Genomic DNA, 15562 nt, shown 5'->3' with positions numbered 1-15562 from the left:
AAAGAAAGTATATTATGTGTTAAATAAAACTTGGAAGAGAATTGTCAGCAAACAAAAGAGGAGCTCTCATCAGCTCAGCTCTTCCGGATTCTGCAATGAGGACAAAGACTTCTTGGACTTAGCAGTGACCAAGAGGATACCTCATCCATACATAGAGGATGAGCTTAAGTTGCATATTATCCAGAGGGAAGGTGTAGAATTTTAGAGCTAGAGATTATATGGAGTTGGCTTGGTAAATTGTAAGTTTTTGATAGGATACTATTTTAGGGTTGAAGAAATGGTAATGTTAAGTACAACAGACTGGTGACCCTAATGGCTTCCAAGTTTTCATCCCTCTGAGGCCACACCCCTCGGGCTGGGCCTCTTACAGTCCCCTTGATGGAGAGGAACAGAGCTGAGTTTTGTGCCCTCTATAGACAGCCACATTTGGGTGTAACTTTCTGTGGCCAATGGGATGTTGACATGTGCCAACTAAAGCTTGTGAAGTTCTGTTTCCACTTGTCACTCTGCCTTTCCCCAGCAATCTACTCAGGTTAGGGAGGCGAACGGAGGGGAAAAGATGTAAGGGGAAGCCAGTGGACACAACTGGACACAGCCAGAAACCATCAACTTCCAATCAAAAGCTGCCATCACTCAGCCAACTGTACCAAAGATGGACAGGTCAGCCTTCCCAGCCTCGCTGGATTCTGCAAGCTCCTATGCAATGTGTATTGTACAAGCTGCTGCCTGGGAGTATGTGTCTTCATTTTGCAGCAGTGTTGTAGGGATAAATAGCATTCAAATGGTACAGTGACAAGATGAGAGTGTGATCGATGAACTGTATGCTTGGATTTTGTGAGCAGAACAATCACCGAAAATCTTTAGAAGAAATAAAGAAAATGTACCAATCCAATGGAAGCCATGAATGATGGGAAATGGTAGAAGAAACCTTGAAAATACAGGTTGATTGTAGCTCAGTGAGTAGAGTGTTTATCTGGCATGCACAAAGCCCTGGGTTCGATTCCCAGCATTGTAAAACTGTCAGGTTAGTACATACCCTGTCATCTCAGCACTTGGGACGTAGAGGCAGGAAGATTAGAAGTTCAAGGCCAGCCTGGGGTCATGAGACTGTCTCAAAAGTAAAAATACAAACAAAAGCAATAGGATTCTATCTGTATACGTCAGTAGGCACAACTGTAGCCAGGTTGAACTCATTCCTTGGAAGGATTTAGAGCAGGGAAGACTCAGTCTGATTTTTATGAGATCCCTAAAATAATACAGCAAAAATGAAGTCTACCAATTCTTAGAGGAATGAAGAGGGACTGCAAACACGACATGTTTAAGATACAGCTGTGGACCACATAAAGCATGAGTATAGCATGCAAATGGAGCCGTGCTGGGAAATGATCCCTTCAAAGGAAACCCGACAGCACAGACAGTTCTAATGGAAATATGTCAGCTGGGTCTGGTGGTGTGCTATAATTGCAGCGGCTCTGGAAACTGAGGCAGGGGGATCACACGCTCAAGGTTTGATCAACTGAGTGAGACCCTACTTCAAAATTTTAGAAAAGTGGTGTGTGTGTGTGTGCACTCAGGTGATAGGGATGCCCTTCTGTCTGCTGTGAATGTATGTTTGTCTTATTAGTTGATGAATAAAGGTGTTTCAGCCAATGGATGAGCAGGAAGTATAGATGGGCCTACCAGACTAGGAGAATTCTGGAAGAGGGAGACAGAGGGAGTGGCCCTCGAGATGCCATGTAGTTGTTGAAGAAGGGTTCAGGCACCACCAGTAATCCAAGACCAAGTGGAGATACATAGTTTAATAGAGAGCTAGCCAAATAACAAGCCTGAGCCATCGGCCAAACTGTTTCATTTGATACTAAACGGCTGTGGGACCAGTAGGAACAGAAATGTCTGTCTACACTCAGGTGTACCTGTTGTAGGCCACTTACTGATTGATCATGTGTGAGGCCCCAGGTTCACACCCTGGAATTGAGGGAAGGAAAAAAAACAAAACAAAACAAAACAAAAGGTGATGATGGAATTTTTAAATTTTTAGGAATTACATTTAAAATGTAGAAAAGATTATTTTGATCTATTTTTCTCAATCTAATATAGTTACAGTGCTAGTTCAACATCTAAATTTATGAGACTTTTAAAGCCGTTGTACGGTTGTCTAAAATCCCATTAGTATTTTCTTCTTACAGTGTCTTTAGCCGACTCTCAGGTGCTCAGTAGCCACATCTGGCCAGAGGATGTGGCTCATGGGAGAGTGGTGATGCTGAAAATCTAATAGGCCAAGCAGAAAGCTGCACTTGCCAGTGCACAGCCTTCTCAAGTGTATAAAACACAGTTTTTCAAACTGACCTCTTGCTGACTTAAAAGCTGCCTGATCACAATTCAAAGGCTCAGTAGGATATAAGCCACTTCTCTGATAATAATACATGTGCCAGGAATTTTAAAAATGTATTATTCAGCATCTCCTGCTTAAAGAAAAATCAAGAATTTAGAAAATTTGGAAATGAGCTACAATGAAAGTTCTTACTCAAAACCTATACTTGTAGGCAATGACAATGCACTGCATACTTAAAATTGTGAGAGGGAAGAGTTGTGGGGATGGTTCTGTGGATAAACTGTTTGCTGTGCAAATGTGGGGGGAATTGGAGTCTGAGGTGGGCAGGGCAAGTTGGTCAACGAGACTAGTCAAACACACAGACTTTGGGTTCAGTAAGAAGCACAGCTTCAGTAAGTGATGAGGACAACACCCAGTGTCAAATTCTAGCCTCTGCAAACAGTCATACACATGCACCCACACATGTGTGTGTCCAGTCTCTGTGTGTGTGTGGGGAGGTGGGGATCAGATGATAGTGATGTCCTTAAAACCGAACTGACAGCTTTAAACACCTTTATTTAACAACAGAAAAAGGGCTGGAGAGACGGCTCCACTTAGGAGCACCTGGATTTGGTTCCCAGCATCTACACGGTGTTCACACCTGTCCATAACTCCAATTCCGGGGGATCCGTGGTGTTCATGTGCTGTACACGCATACATACAGGCAACACACACACATAAAAGCCAAAGGGGGCTGAAATTCAATTTGTGAGTGTACATGAGGAAATCAAAGTTGAATTCAGATAGAATGTTGAGAGGTATTTTTGAGGAGATAGTAAAAACAAGAATAACACAATTTAATCAGTAGCGGGTCATGGACTGGTGAAATGGACTCAGGAGATGAAGGGGGTTCCAGCCCTGCCTGGCAGCCAGAACTCAGTTACTGGGGCCCACATGGTCATAGGTGAAAACAAATTCCTGCCAGTCCCCTCTCCAGAGTCATGCCATGGCCTGTGCGTACCCACATAGCATGCACACACACAGAAATGAACACATCAGAAACAAACAAGGACCCGGGAGATGGCTCAGTGGATAAAAGTGCTTGCAGCCAAGACTGAAGACCCGAGTTTGATCCGCAGGACCCACATTGTGGAAGAAAACAAGTTCACAAAAGGTGTTCGCCCTCCAGAGAGCATGTATTCTATGGCATGTACATGCCACATAACAAACATGTTCACAGACACATAAATAATATTTTTTATTACAAAAAAGATCACGTGTAGGGTGATGGTGTATACACTGAGGAGGTAAAGGCAGGAAGACTGAGATGTGAGGGCTAGCTTGGTCTACAGGAAGAGAGTCACAGAAAGAGCTAAACGCTGCTTTTGTGTTTTAAACTAAAACAAGTCAAAAGTGTGGCAGCACAAAGGCCTTAGCCTGTGTAAAGTCCTATGAAAGATCCCAGAAACTGGGTGACTTAGAACAACAGAAATTCAATCCGATGCTCTGGAAGCCAAAGTCCCAGGTAGTGCATAGGTAGTTAAGATGTCTGCTATGGAAGGTGTTTTTACATGTCATCACATGATGGAAGTGTAACAGAGGTCTCTGAGCGTCTTTTTAGAAGACTGCAATCCAAAGCACAAATCGAAGGTGCCTTCCTGACGAAGTCACAGTTCGAAGGCCCTGCTTTCTAGTGGGTCACCCAGGGCAAGGGCCTTTAGAGACTGTCCTGTTCAGTGCCACCCAAACACATGCCTTCTAACCTGGGATACATCAAAAGCCCTCAGAGCCCTCCAGCATTAGTTCAAACCCCCGATTGTCAGCTGAGTACCATCTAAAAGGGATGTGGGTGGGACTCAAGTTACCATTCATTAGGATGTCGATGGCTCCCGTAGATCAAACAAGTCAACTTCCTCCAAAATAGCAATCATGGGGCAGGCAGAGAGAAGAGAATCCCCCATCATAAAGATAAAAATAAAGGGGATAAAAGGAAGTCAACAGTCCCACGCAGCTTTAAAATCCAACAGGGTGAACCACATGATGTCTGCATCCCCCAAATAATTTTGGCTTGTAGTCAGGTGTTTTAGATACTCTGGAGCTGTGAGGGGGGCCCTGGTTTTCTGGGTGGCTGTCCTGTCCTGTCCTGGGGCTCTGGACATCTGGGTGGCTGTCCTGACCTATCCTGGGGCTCTGGGCTTCTGGGTGGCTGTCCTGTCCTATCCTGGGGATCTGGACATCTGGGTGGCTGTCCTGTCCTATCCTGGGGCTCTGGACATCGGGGTGGCTGTCCTGCCCAGTCCTGGGGCTCTGGACATCTGGGTGGCTGTCTGGACCTGGGGCCCTGGACTTCTGGGTGGCTGTCCTGTCCGGGGGCTCTGGACTTCTGGCAGCTGTCCTGTCCTGGGGCCCTGAACTTCTGGGTGGCTGTCTGGTCCTCGGGTCATGGATTTCTGGCAGCTGTCTTGTCCTGGGGCTCTGGACTTCTGGCAGCTGTCCTGTCTGGTCCTTGCTGGCATTCCTGGGTGCAGAGCAGCACCATCTCTTGCTGTAGCTGGATGTAGTTTAGTACTGTGTCTGCCTAGCACTGAAACTGAAGTGTCGAGATGCTTGTCCAGTCTGTGGTTGCCACTCTCCACCAGAGCTAAGTCATTAGAACCCTACTTGCTGAAAAGCTGGAGCTAATATGCTATCAACCATAGTGCCAAGTGTATGATCTTGTAATGGCCTTACCATAGCCACTTTTTTTCTGCCCTCCCTTGTCACACACTTTCACAGCGTGGCTGTGTGACTGTCCCATTTCCCATCCCTTTATAGAATCCTCCCCACACATTGTTAGATTCCAAATGGCTTTCTTTACTGCGTAATACTCACTCAACCGTGTTCAATCGAGCTACCTGTTAAACTGGTTCCCTTTTAAACGTTTTATGGCTTTTAAGAATTTTCAAGTTCCTGTAGTAGACATGCAGGCTGATAGGGTTCTGTCTGGCATGTGTGATTGTTAGCAATAATTTCTCCTCTTCTATGCAGAATAAACAGCAGGAGTTCATTGTTTAGTATGTGAGGAATTTTATCGTCCTCTATGCTAATGCCTCAATGAGGTTGCCATGGTGTGGGAAAATGAACAAAAGTTCAGACTGAGAAAGATTAGCCATGTTACATGGATTCACAATTGGAACTAAAGATTAGAAGTTATCTTCAGGGCATGGGGAGGTGGTTCGTGGGGGAAATGCTTGCTGCTCAAGCATAAAGATCTGAGTTCAGATCCCCAGCACTCACATGAAGGCCAGACACAATGGCACATGCCTACAATCCCAGTCCGGGAAAGGGACAGGTGAGTTCCTGGAGGCAGCTGGCAAGCTATTCTTACCAAATCGGTGAGCTCCAGGTTCAGTGAGAGAACTGGACTCAAAAATAGGGTGGCTCTTGTCCCCAGGGCTCAGGGAACACAGTGGAAGTAGGGTGACAGAGAGTAAGAGGCAGAGGTCAGGGTGGGCCGCTGAAATGGTTTTTCCAGACATGACAGGGTGGCGGCAATCATGAACTCCCAGCAGCCATGATTTCCTTCACTAGAATAAGCCAGTCAGTACGCCAGCATGGAAAGAGTGAGGACTGATGACCCCCCCACACTCTCTCTCTTTGCTGAGGAGCCATTGAGTCAGGTTTCTTTATGGTTGTCACCCCTTGTAGGTCAACCATGTTCCAATGGGTAGCTCCACACTCAAGAGTATATGGGAAGAAGGACTTGGATTCAGTGGGTAATAGTGGGTAATACTGGTTTTTTGTTTTAAGTTGTAAAGGACACAAACCCAGGAGAGGGTAGATCTTGGAGGAGTTAGGGGGAAGAGTTGGGGTTGATATGATCACAATTGTATGGTGCTGGAGAGATGTTTCATTGTTTAAGAGCGCTTGCTGCTTTTTCAAAGGACCTGGGTTCAGTCCCTATCACCCACATGGCAGCTCCCATTCACTGTAACATCCATTCTAAGGGATCTGGTGGCCTCTTTTTGCACTATACACAGGCAAGTAACACACACATACATAAAATAAAAATAAATACCTGGGTGGTGGTGATGGTGCACAGCTTTAATCTCAGCCCTCAGGAGGCAGAGGCAGGTGGATCTCTGAGTTTGAGGCCAGCCAGGGCTACAGAGAGAACCCCTGTCTCAAAAAAGTAATAAATAAATTAATAAGATCTTAAATAATACATTATATGTATGTATGAAATTCTCAAAAAAATAGTAAAAATGTATTTTTTAAAAATGAAGTGGAGAATGGTAAAGATATAAGATATCAATCTCTGGCCTTTACATGCATGTGTGCACATGTACACACACACACACACACACACACACACACACACACACACACACACACACCAATGCTATCTTCAGGAAGACAAAATAAGATGTATACATTAAAACATTAAACTACATCTGATCTGAGTCTGGTTTTGCTCATACGTGACTATTTCTGAAATCAGGAATAATTTTCCTTTGTAGCATAAGATATTAATGTGTCTTCCTCTTGTACTAAGCAGTGCTTTAGACTAGATGAATTATGGTCAATGTCATTAAAAAAAAAAAAAAAAAAAAAAAAACCAGTATGCCACCACACATGGCTCTTTGAAAGTTAATTTAGTATTAGCAGCAAGTGGACAGCTGTGTTCAAGTCTAGTCCCGGAGACACAATCTTTGACTATTCTCCCCCTCACTGTGAACATACAAGCATGAACCTCCAGCCTTACTGCAGAGGTGACTGAAACCTTCAGAAGAACTCAATTTAATCAGTGTACACCACAAAATCCCTTGGAAATGCTTCCTGCTAGAGGTGACCCAGGGACTGCTCAGACATTGCCTACTGCTGTAAGGCTACGTGTCACATCATGAAGAATGTTTCTGCTTTTCTGGAATGAGATAGACACCTATGTAGTGTTTCTCAGCATTCCAGAAACCTCAGGCCATATGTTCCTAGGAGGTTTTGGTGACATCTGGGGCTTGTATAAAGAGGAACAACTTGAGATTGTCATACACGGCCTCCTGGATTTTCCAGAACTTCTCACCACCACATCACTTTAACTTTACCACCCTTTCTGCTCTTGAGAGAGGAGTTAGTGTAAGAATCCCAGCCACCCTTGTACTCATGCTCTCCACAATACTTGATTTCCTTGGGGCTGGAGAGATGGCCCAGTAGTGAGTCCTGACAGCTCTCCCAGAGGATCCACGTTCTGTTCCCAGGCCTCACGTGGTGACTCACAACTGTCTAACTACTTACAGGCAAAACACCTACACAGAATGAATACACTAGATTTCCAAGCCATCCAGTATGTTAGTCAGTTATGCACAGCTGTGACCAAAATACCTAGGAGGACAACTTGAAGGAGGATAGGTTTAATCTGTCCACAGTTCAGAGAGCTCGCTTGGTCCATGAGTGCTTCCCTATCTTGGGCAGAGCAGCATGGTACCAACAGGCAAGTGAGGTTCCTCTCCTCATGTAGTAGGCAATGTAGCTTTTTTCCACCAGGCATAACTTGACCATTCCACCCCCACTTTGGAATAGAGATTTTCCTGGCCCAGTAGCCTGAGCAGAACAATGCAGGAGTAGCTAGTTCTGTGGCAATGTTAATGCAGCTGTTGCCCCTCACTAATGGAAGGAAGGAAAGGAAGGTCACATTACTCTGAACTAAGACTGTAGCTGTTTCTCTTGTGTCCTTTCTCTCCCAAGTGACCTTGGGAGATACTGGAGTAGGAAAGAAATAGTTAAATGGAAGGGGTCTCAGCTTCTGCCAGGTTGTCGTCTAGGCTAGGGTAGGACTTTGCAGCTGTTTTGGGGTCACTACACTCCTATGAGGAGCTTCTTGTTCATAATCTATAAGTAATCCCAATATGCTCACTGGTTCCCAAGTTGGAGTTTGATAGAGTTGTAATTTTGGTGTGTTGGTGGCTCATGTGTATTTAAGAGATGGTCACTTACAGCCCCCCCCCCCAGGAAAAGTTAATTATGGTAGACATGAAGCAGGGAATGATGAAGGGATGGAAACCAGGTATGACCTTCAAAGGCATTTCCCCCAGTAACCTGGTTCCCCTAAAAACAGACAGCACCACCAGCTGGGGGGGGGGGCCAAGTGTCAATCATGCAGAATACAGTTCATTCTCAAACCATAATATAAGAGTACTCATCCAGGATGGTGCATTAATGAATAAATGGCCTCCTGAAGGAATGGGTAATTTGTTGATGCTCTTGTTATTGTCACCTCTTGTTATTGTTGATGCTGCTTGCCTCCCCTCCCCCAAATCCCCTTCTTACCAGCCTCTCTGAGCACCTTCTCTGCTGATACTGTTCCTACGGCTCCACCTGCAAGTTCTCATATTATTGTTCTCTTTTTAAACTGTCTACTTTTATGTCTTGGTGCCCTGCAAGGATTCACCCTCAGCTACCTTTTAATACCGTCATTCTAATTGTATTCTTCCTGCAGGAATGCGTTCCATATTCCCTATTTGCTGTCCCACCCCAGAGCTCCTCATGTTACTTAAAAGCAATAGGGTAGTGAGCCAGCTCATAAAAACCAGTCTTTGCATTTTCAAGAATTTTATGAGCTAAATCTAGACATTGCTAAAATGGTATGAAATTAGGATTTTTTTTTAAAGATAATGCATACTTAAAATGTATCACTTTCTTTTGCTACATTCCTTTCTATGTTGTTGAGAAGGTGTGTGTTTGTCATATCTGAATAGTAGAAATTCAATATAAGAGTTTGCTACTCCCATCTCAACTTAGTGATGCTGTTACTGAAAGCTTGAAAACTAACTGCCTCAGTGGGGATATTTACACAAGGGGAATTGGATAATGCCATAAACAAGATATGTATTGCCTCAACTTTAGAAAGTGATGCATAAAGTGTTGACAATGCCAATTAAGCTCAATAGTGTATTGATTAATTGAAAATAATTGGTTAGTATGAAAAAATTAAGCAAGTATTCTAATATTTTGAAAAGAGCTAGCTGCATGGGCCAGCCAACAACAATGAAAATTTGTATCTTCAGCGAACAAGGGACATTCTGGTTATGTCTTTATTGTTTTACTCTTCTTTATTCATTAACATCAGCCAACATTGATGTCCTTCCTGAGGTTGAGGTAGGAGCTATCTCACAGGAGACAGCAAGGGAGGCAGACCTGTGGTGAAAACTACAGGCTGTCAGTAAGGCTAGGAACACCAGGTATAAGAAGCAGAGAGCTACAGTTGGGTATGAGAAACCCAAGTGAACGGACCTGATGGGAGACAGATACAAACCCTAAGATGTTAGCTTGGCCAGTGTTTTTGGGTCAGCTAGACAGTATCCACGAGACCCTTTAGGGAGCACATGCTAGACACTATTGCCCCTTCACATATCCTTGCTTCTCACGGGCTAACATAATAGGATAAATTGTAAGGAGCGCTTCTAAAAGCTCCACCCCTTTCAGGGAAGAGATTCCAGACCATGGTACAGGCAAGGGGATAACCAGGAACACTGCAGGTGCTCTTGGAAGCTGTGGGGACAAGGAGTTTAAGGCACTGCGTGAAACACATGCCAAGTTTCAGGTAGCAACAGGAGACAGTGACTAGTCCTAGCTATGTGGACAGCATGTGGATAGAGCGTGCACTAGGTGGCCATACATAGTGCATTCGGGCCTTATAGTGTGGTGTCTCTGTCTGAGTAGTCCAGAGACTTAATCAGTCTCATAGCAATGACCTCAGCTCTGTCCTGTTTCTTCCCATGAAAATTCTGGACAAAGAATATTCATATCTTTTTCCTCTCTTGGAAGCCCCTCCCACTCTCAGGAGAATTTCTTACTTTCTTTAATTCCTCAACTTTTACTTTTTTTTTCCTGTAATTTTCCTTAATAAAATTTGTTTCTGCTTTGCATACACCCATGGAAGTCTGTATCATTTTTACCTTTACTGGTATAAGACAATGTACTTGGTACCACTGCCCATGGTTGGTCTTTAGCAATGATGAAAGTCCAACACCTTAGCCCTGTGGTCACACACAACTAGCCCAAGTCTGTTGCCCTCAAAATCCCTTTATTGAACTGGAGCCACAGGTGTTTTTGTGGACCCAAGAACTTAGCAAAAGTCAATGAAAACATACTTTGAGAATCCATTGGTAGAATAGAATTTGCCATAAAAGTGTTGTATAATTGATTGTTATAAATTATACCCTCCACATAAGTGGTGAGTGCAAAACTGCATATACATATATATATATGAAAACACCCACCTTCCAGCAGAGAACCAGGCAAGTATTTACCACCTGATCGTGGCTTGAGACCCTCATTACCAACTTTGAAACAGAAAATTTGCATTTAAAATGATAGGTATCTCAGACATGTAAAAACAGAATGTATTTTCTCCTACATATCTTAATCCAGTGCCTTAGACTGCTGGGCCACGCTACAGATTCTCCTACATTTCTTACTCTTCTGGTGTACTGGATCTTGAAGAATTACACTGCCTGTGGAGGTGAGAGAGTGGAAACCGTAGCTGCAGATTTCTTTGGCATTAGGACTTATGTAAAGAGGTCACAATGGAAGTAAGTGGAAGATTCAGGAAGACTGGGCTGTTTGTTAATAGTTTAGTTATAAGAAAAGAGTGCCCCACACAGACTCATTTGGGACAGAGACCAATGAACTTAAAGAGACATTCCAGGGAAGAGGGTGATCACAGGTCATAGACTAGATGTCTGATAAGGTGGGAGACACAGATCTCAGAGGGCCTTGGCTATGGACGGAGAAGGTCACCTACCTCTTGACAGGATCTCTGTGTCCTAGTGAAGCAGAAGAATAATACGAAGAGGGAGAGTGGAAAGGCATCATGACCCACAAGAAAGAAGCCAAAGACAGAGTAGGACTAGAAAACTCAACCACTACGTGTATCGTGGCACATGAAAGGTCACAGGGCCCCAGGCCTCCTTTGTAGCCTAGACAGGGCTACATCTCTGACCTATTTCCCAGCTTATCCATCTCTTTCTTTAAGTTACTGTCTCCATTCCTGCTGCTATCAATGTTTCTCTATCCAGATTGTTGTTTGGAACCATCAGGCCCTGGAAGAGATGCCCTCTGGACTCACCTATACCTGAACCACAGACTTCCAATCCAGTCAAACTGACAATGATGTCATCTGTCTAGGTTGTAAGTTATTTCTCCCTGAATAAACATCTATTCGGCCTATTTGTTTATCCTGATCCTTATTTAACCGCGATACACTCATCACCAATGGCTCATGTAATCAGAAGAAGGAACTGATACAGTTCTAGATGAATGAATGGTCTTTCTCTCCAAAGAAGAAGTCCAATTAACTGCAGAATCTATGGAGAAACTAAGTGGCGGAAACTAGGGCAAGACTAAGGTAAGAAAGCTTTGATTAGCTTCTTTGTAAGAGAATGGAAAGGAGGCCTTCTTGGGCAGTGTTTAGTGTATAGTTGCTATAAGGCAGGAATGGCAAAACTGTGTATTCTTAGTCAAATATCCTTCCGTAATCCCAGTGTGGTAGAGATAGGCTTGACTCAGTCCTGAAGTTTTGCTCAGTTATATAGTGTCAGCAGAAAAGGATAAGATATCTGACGATGATGACAATGACGACGACGATGAAGTGTCATAACTCATTTTGAGAATGCAGGCAGGAGTACAACAAAACACAGGGCAAGACAGTGTGTACTTAGTGCAATGGGGTAAGTACAAAGCAATAAGAACTTCAGGGAAGAGAGCCAAGCCCTTCCTCAGGGTAGAGAAGGGATATTTCTAGGGCTTCATGTAGAGGCTCTATTTGAACTGTCTCTTGAAGAACCAGGCATGGAAAAAGAGGGTCTCACTGGAAAATATGGAAGAGAATGGAGAAAATGCAAGAAAGCAAATCCTACCACAAGACAGGGAAGTGAGTAAAATCACACAGAATGGTCAGAATTACCTCTCATCCTCATTCAATGCCTGTTCCCAAGGGGTGGGGAGCTGAATTTCTTTCCATTTGTCTAGAAGGGTGACTGTGGATTGCAGTGGCAGTCTGGCTTGAGAAGATGCAGCTATGTGCATCTTGGGAAGCAGGACGGCAAAAGCATTTGCCACATTCCAGCCAACCTTGAGGCTATCCCTATGTCTATGAAATACATACCAATTAGCCAGGAAGTAACTGGGTTTATTGCCTTTGAAGTCTCAGCCAGCCAAGGAGCCCAGAATGGTCACTGGTGTTATTTGAACTGGTGTCCACACGGTACTCATAACCAAACAAGCCACAACCAAACCATGTCTAGATCTGGCATCTGCCCCAGAACTACTTTTGGCAAGCTCTGGGAGTCCTTCAAACTTCCTTTGGTTTTATAATAATATATTTTATTTGATCAAATGTTTGGTTTCTATATACATAGCATTTGGATAAAGAGTAAAGTGTTTAAAATGATATGACAGAGAAAACAAAAACAACAGGAAGGGTAAATTTTAGTTGGAAAAATATCATTAAAGTTATAAATATTTACAAAGTACACGCTGATGTATGAAGATAGCATAAGGAGCCACACTCTATGATCATTAAAAATGTAATGTATACATATTATTTCATGTTTTCAGAAATGGAGTTACTGGGTCAGAATGTATAATATTTTTAAACAGCAGTTAACTAACTGGTATATTTATAGAATGCTTTCTAAACATTTATATAAATATATTGGTTAGTGTTAATTGTCAACTTGACAGGACCTAGCCTCATCCGGGAGGCGGGCCTTTGGGCATGCCTATAGGGCTTATTTTGATGTCTTTGATTGATGCTGGAAGACTCACTCATTCCGGATGGCATTGTTTCCTGGATGAGATCTGGGCCTGTGTAAGAAGAGAAAGGAGGCTAAACATAGTGTGCATCCACCACTCTCTGCTTCTCGATTGCGGATGCTATGGAACCTGTTGCTTGAAGTTCCTGTTGCTTTTGTTCCATGATGGAGCCTTTGGTCTGTGAGCCAGAAAAAGACTTGTTCCCCAAAAGGTGCTTTTGTCAGAGTACTTTCTTATAGCAACAGAAGAAAAACAAACGCATTTGCTTCCTGGGGACTGGAGATAAATGAGTAGGTATAGTCTGTGCCTTGCAATATAAGAGCCTGAGTTGCATCGTCCCAAAACACATATAACAAGCTGGGCATGATGGTGTGTGCTTGCAATCCCAGGGCTGGGGAAGTTGAGACAGGTGATCTAGTCTAACCTGCTTGGTGAAGTCCAGTCCAGTGAGAGACCTTATCTCTGTGGAAATGACATACAGGATGACACACGAAGTTACCCAGCAGAGTTACCACCAGCCAGTCCCTGGAATTATTCTAGCAGCTGTGGCCTGCCATCTTTTTTCATGGCTGCCTATCTTGCTACTGATTCTTTTGTCTACGGCTGTCTGTCACCCTGTCTGCCTCTGTTCCCGGAGGTTTCTGTCCCCGTGGTGCTCTGGACTCTTTCCTTCCTGTCTCACCAGTGCCGTTTCTGCCACGGCCACCGCTTTCTTTATTGCTTCTTCAGTCTCTCCTTCTGCATTAGCAGCTCGGCTTGCTCCACACCCTGCAAAGAGCACTAGTGTGAAAAACAAACTACTGGGAGGACCCTTTTCCTAGGCTGCTATGTTGCACAAATTCTAATTGGTATTAATAATAAAAACCCAGAGTCAGATACTGAGTGGGGGAAAGAGGAGCGAAAGCTGGAGACCAGGGAAGCAAACTAGCCAGCAACTAGTTCTCCCCTTCCTGAATCCTCAGACCAAAGGGGCGGTCCTGTCTCTAGGGGTTCTCAGACTGCATCTCTCTCCGGTCTCCTCCCACCTTATATTCCTCACTCCATCCAGCCATGCCACTCCTGTCTCCACCTCCCTGGTGCTGGGAATAAAGGCATGGGATCCCAAGTGCTGGGATCACCTTTGTGTGAGCTCTGTTTCTCCTTTAGACAGATTCAATCTTGTGTAGCTCAGGGTGGCCTTGAACTCACAGAGATCCATCTGCCTCTGTCTCCCGAGTGCTGGGATTAAAGGTGTGTGCCACCACCTCTATGGCTAGCTAGGTGGCTGGCTCTGCACTCTGATCCTCAGGCAAGCTTTATTTGTTAGATTGTAATCAAAATATCCCCACACTGTTACAATACCAGGAGGCAGCGCAGGGAGTGTTTGTTAGCTGGCTTAAAAAGCGAACCAAGCAACTTGAGTATCTCGCCAAGAGGAAGTGACCAATCCTAGCAAAGCTTCTTTTTGAATCAGCCACAAACCCCACATAAAAGCAACGACAGGCCTCTTATTGCACCAAACAGAAGTTTTCTGTGAGAAACTGGGGAGTAATCCTGGTCATCAGGAGTTCAGCGAGGCTTCTAATGACTGGACCCAGGGTAAGCTGTCCAAAGCGGTGGTGGCTGGAGCAGAGTTGTTGGAGGGAGCAGCTCTGTCAGCGTTCCCGGTGCAGTAATGGACAGCCTCAGCTCATTCAGGAACTGTTAGGTGCAAGTGGACTGCTGTAACGACAGGGTCAGCCCCAGTCAGCCCCCACTGGGGCTGATAGTTAACTGATAGTTATCAGTTAAAAAGTCATGCCAGAGCTGTGGTTAAGAGCAGTACTAACTGTTTCACATTTTTAAAGATTTGGTTTATTCTGTGCTTACGAGTGTTTTGCTTACGTGTATGTGTGTATACCGTGTGTGTGCCTGGTGCCCATGGAGTTCAGAAGAAGGTGTTGGATCTCCTGAACTGGAGTTATAGATGTTGGGAGCCACCATTTGGGTGCTGGGAATCAAGTCTGGGTCCTCTGTGAGAACAAGTGCCCTTAATCACTGAGCTATCTAAAGAGTTCCAGGAATACTACTCTTGCGGAATTAGACTGCCATCACTCAGAACATGTGGCGGACACCCATGTGGAATGGAATCTCTGGGCTTTCTGGTGCCTTCCTCTGACCTCCGTGGTTACCTTCATTCCAGTCCACACATACTTGAAACTAAGATCTTTTTTTAAAAAGTGAAATTACAGGTCAGATGAGATGGTTCTGCAGATGAAGGCTATGCTGGACCTGGTGACCGGGTTCTATCCTCGGAACTAACATAATGGAAGGGAAAAGTTGGCTCCTCCAAGTTGTCCTCTGACTTCCACATGGCCACACTCACAGAAACACACACATATTCACATGTGTAATAAAAGTAAAACAAAAGTCACATCACCTGGGCTCCTTCCAGCTTCCCGCATTTGAAAGGTAGGATTACAGCAGGACTCACCATTGACA

Source organism: Phodopus roborovskii, unplaced genomic scaffold (genome assembly GCF_943737965.1).
Source record: "Phodopus roborovskii unplaced genomic scaffold, PHOROB, whole genome shotgun sequence".
NCBI lineage: Eukaryota > Metazoa > Chordata > Mammalia > Rodentia > Cricetidae > Phodopus > Phodopus roborovskii.
This window is presented reverse-complemented; position numbering follows the sequence as displayed.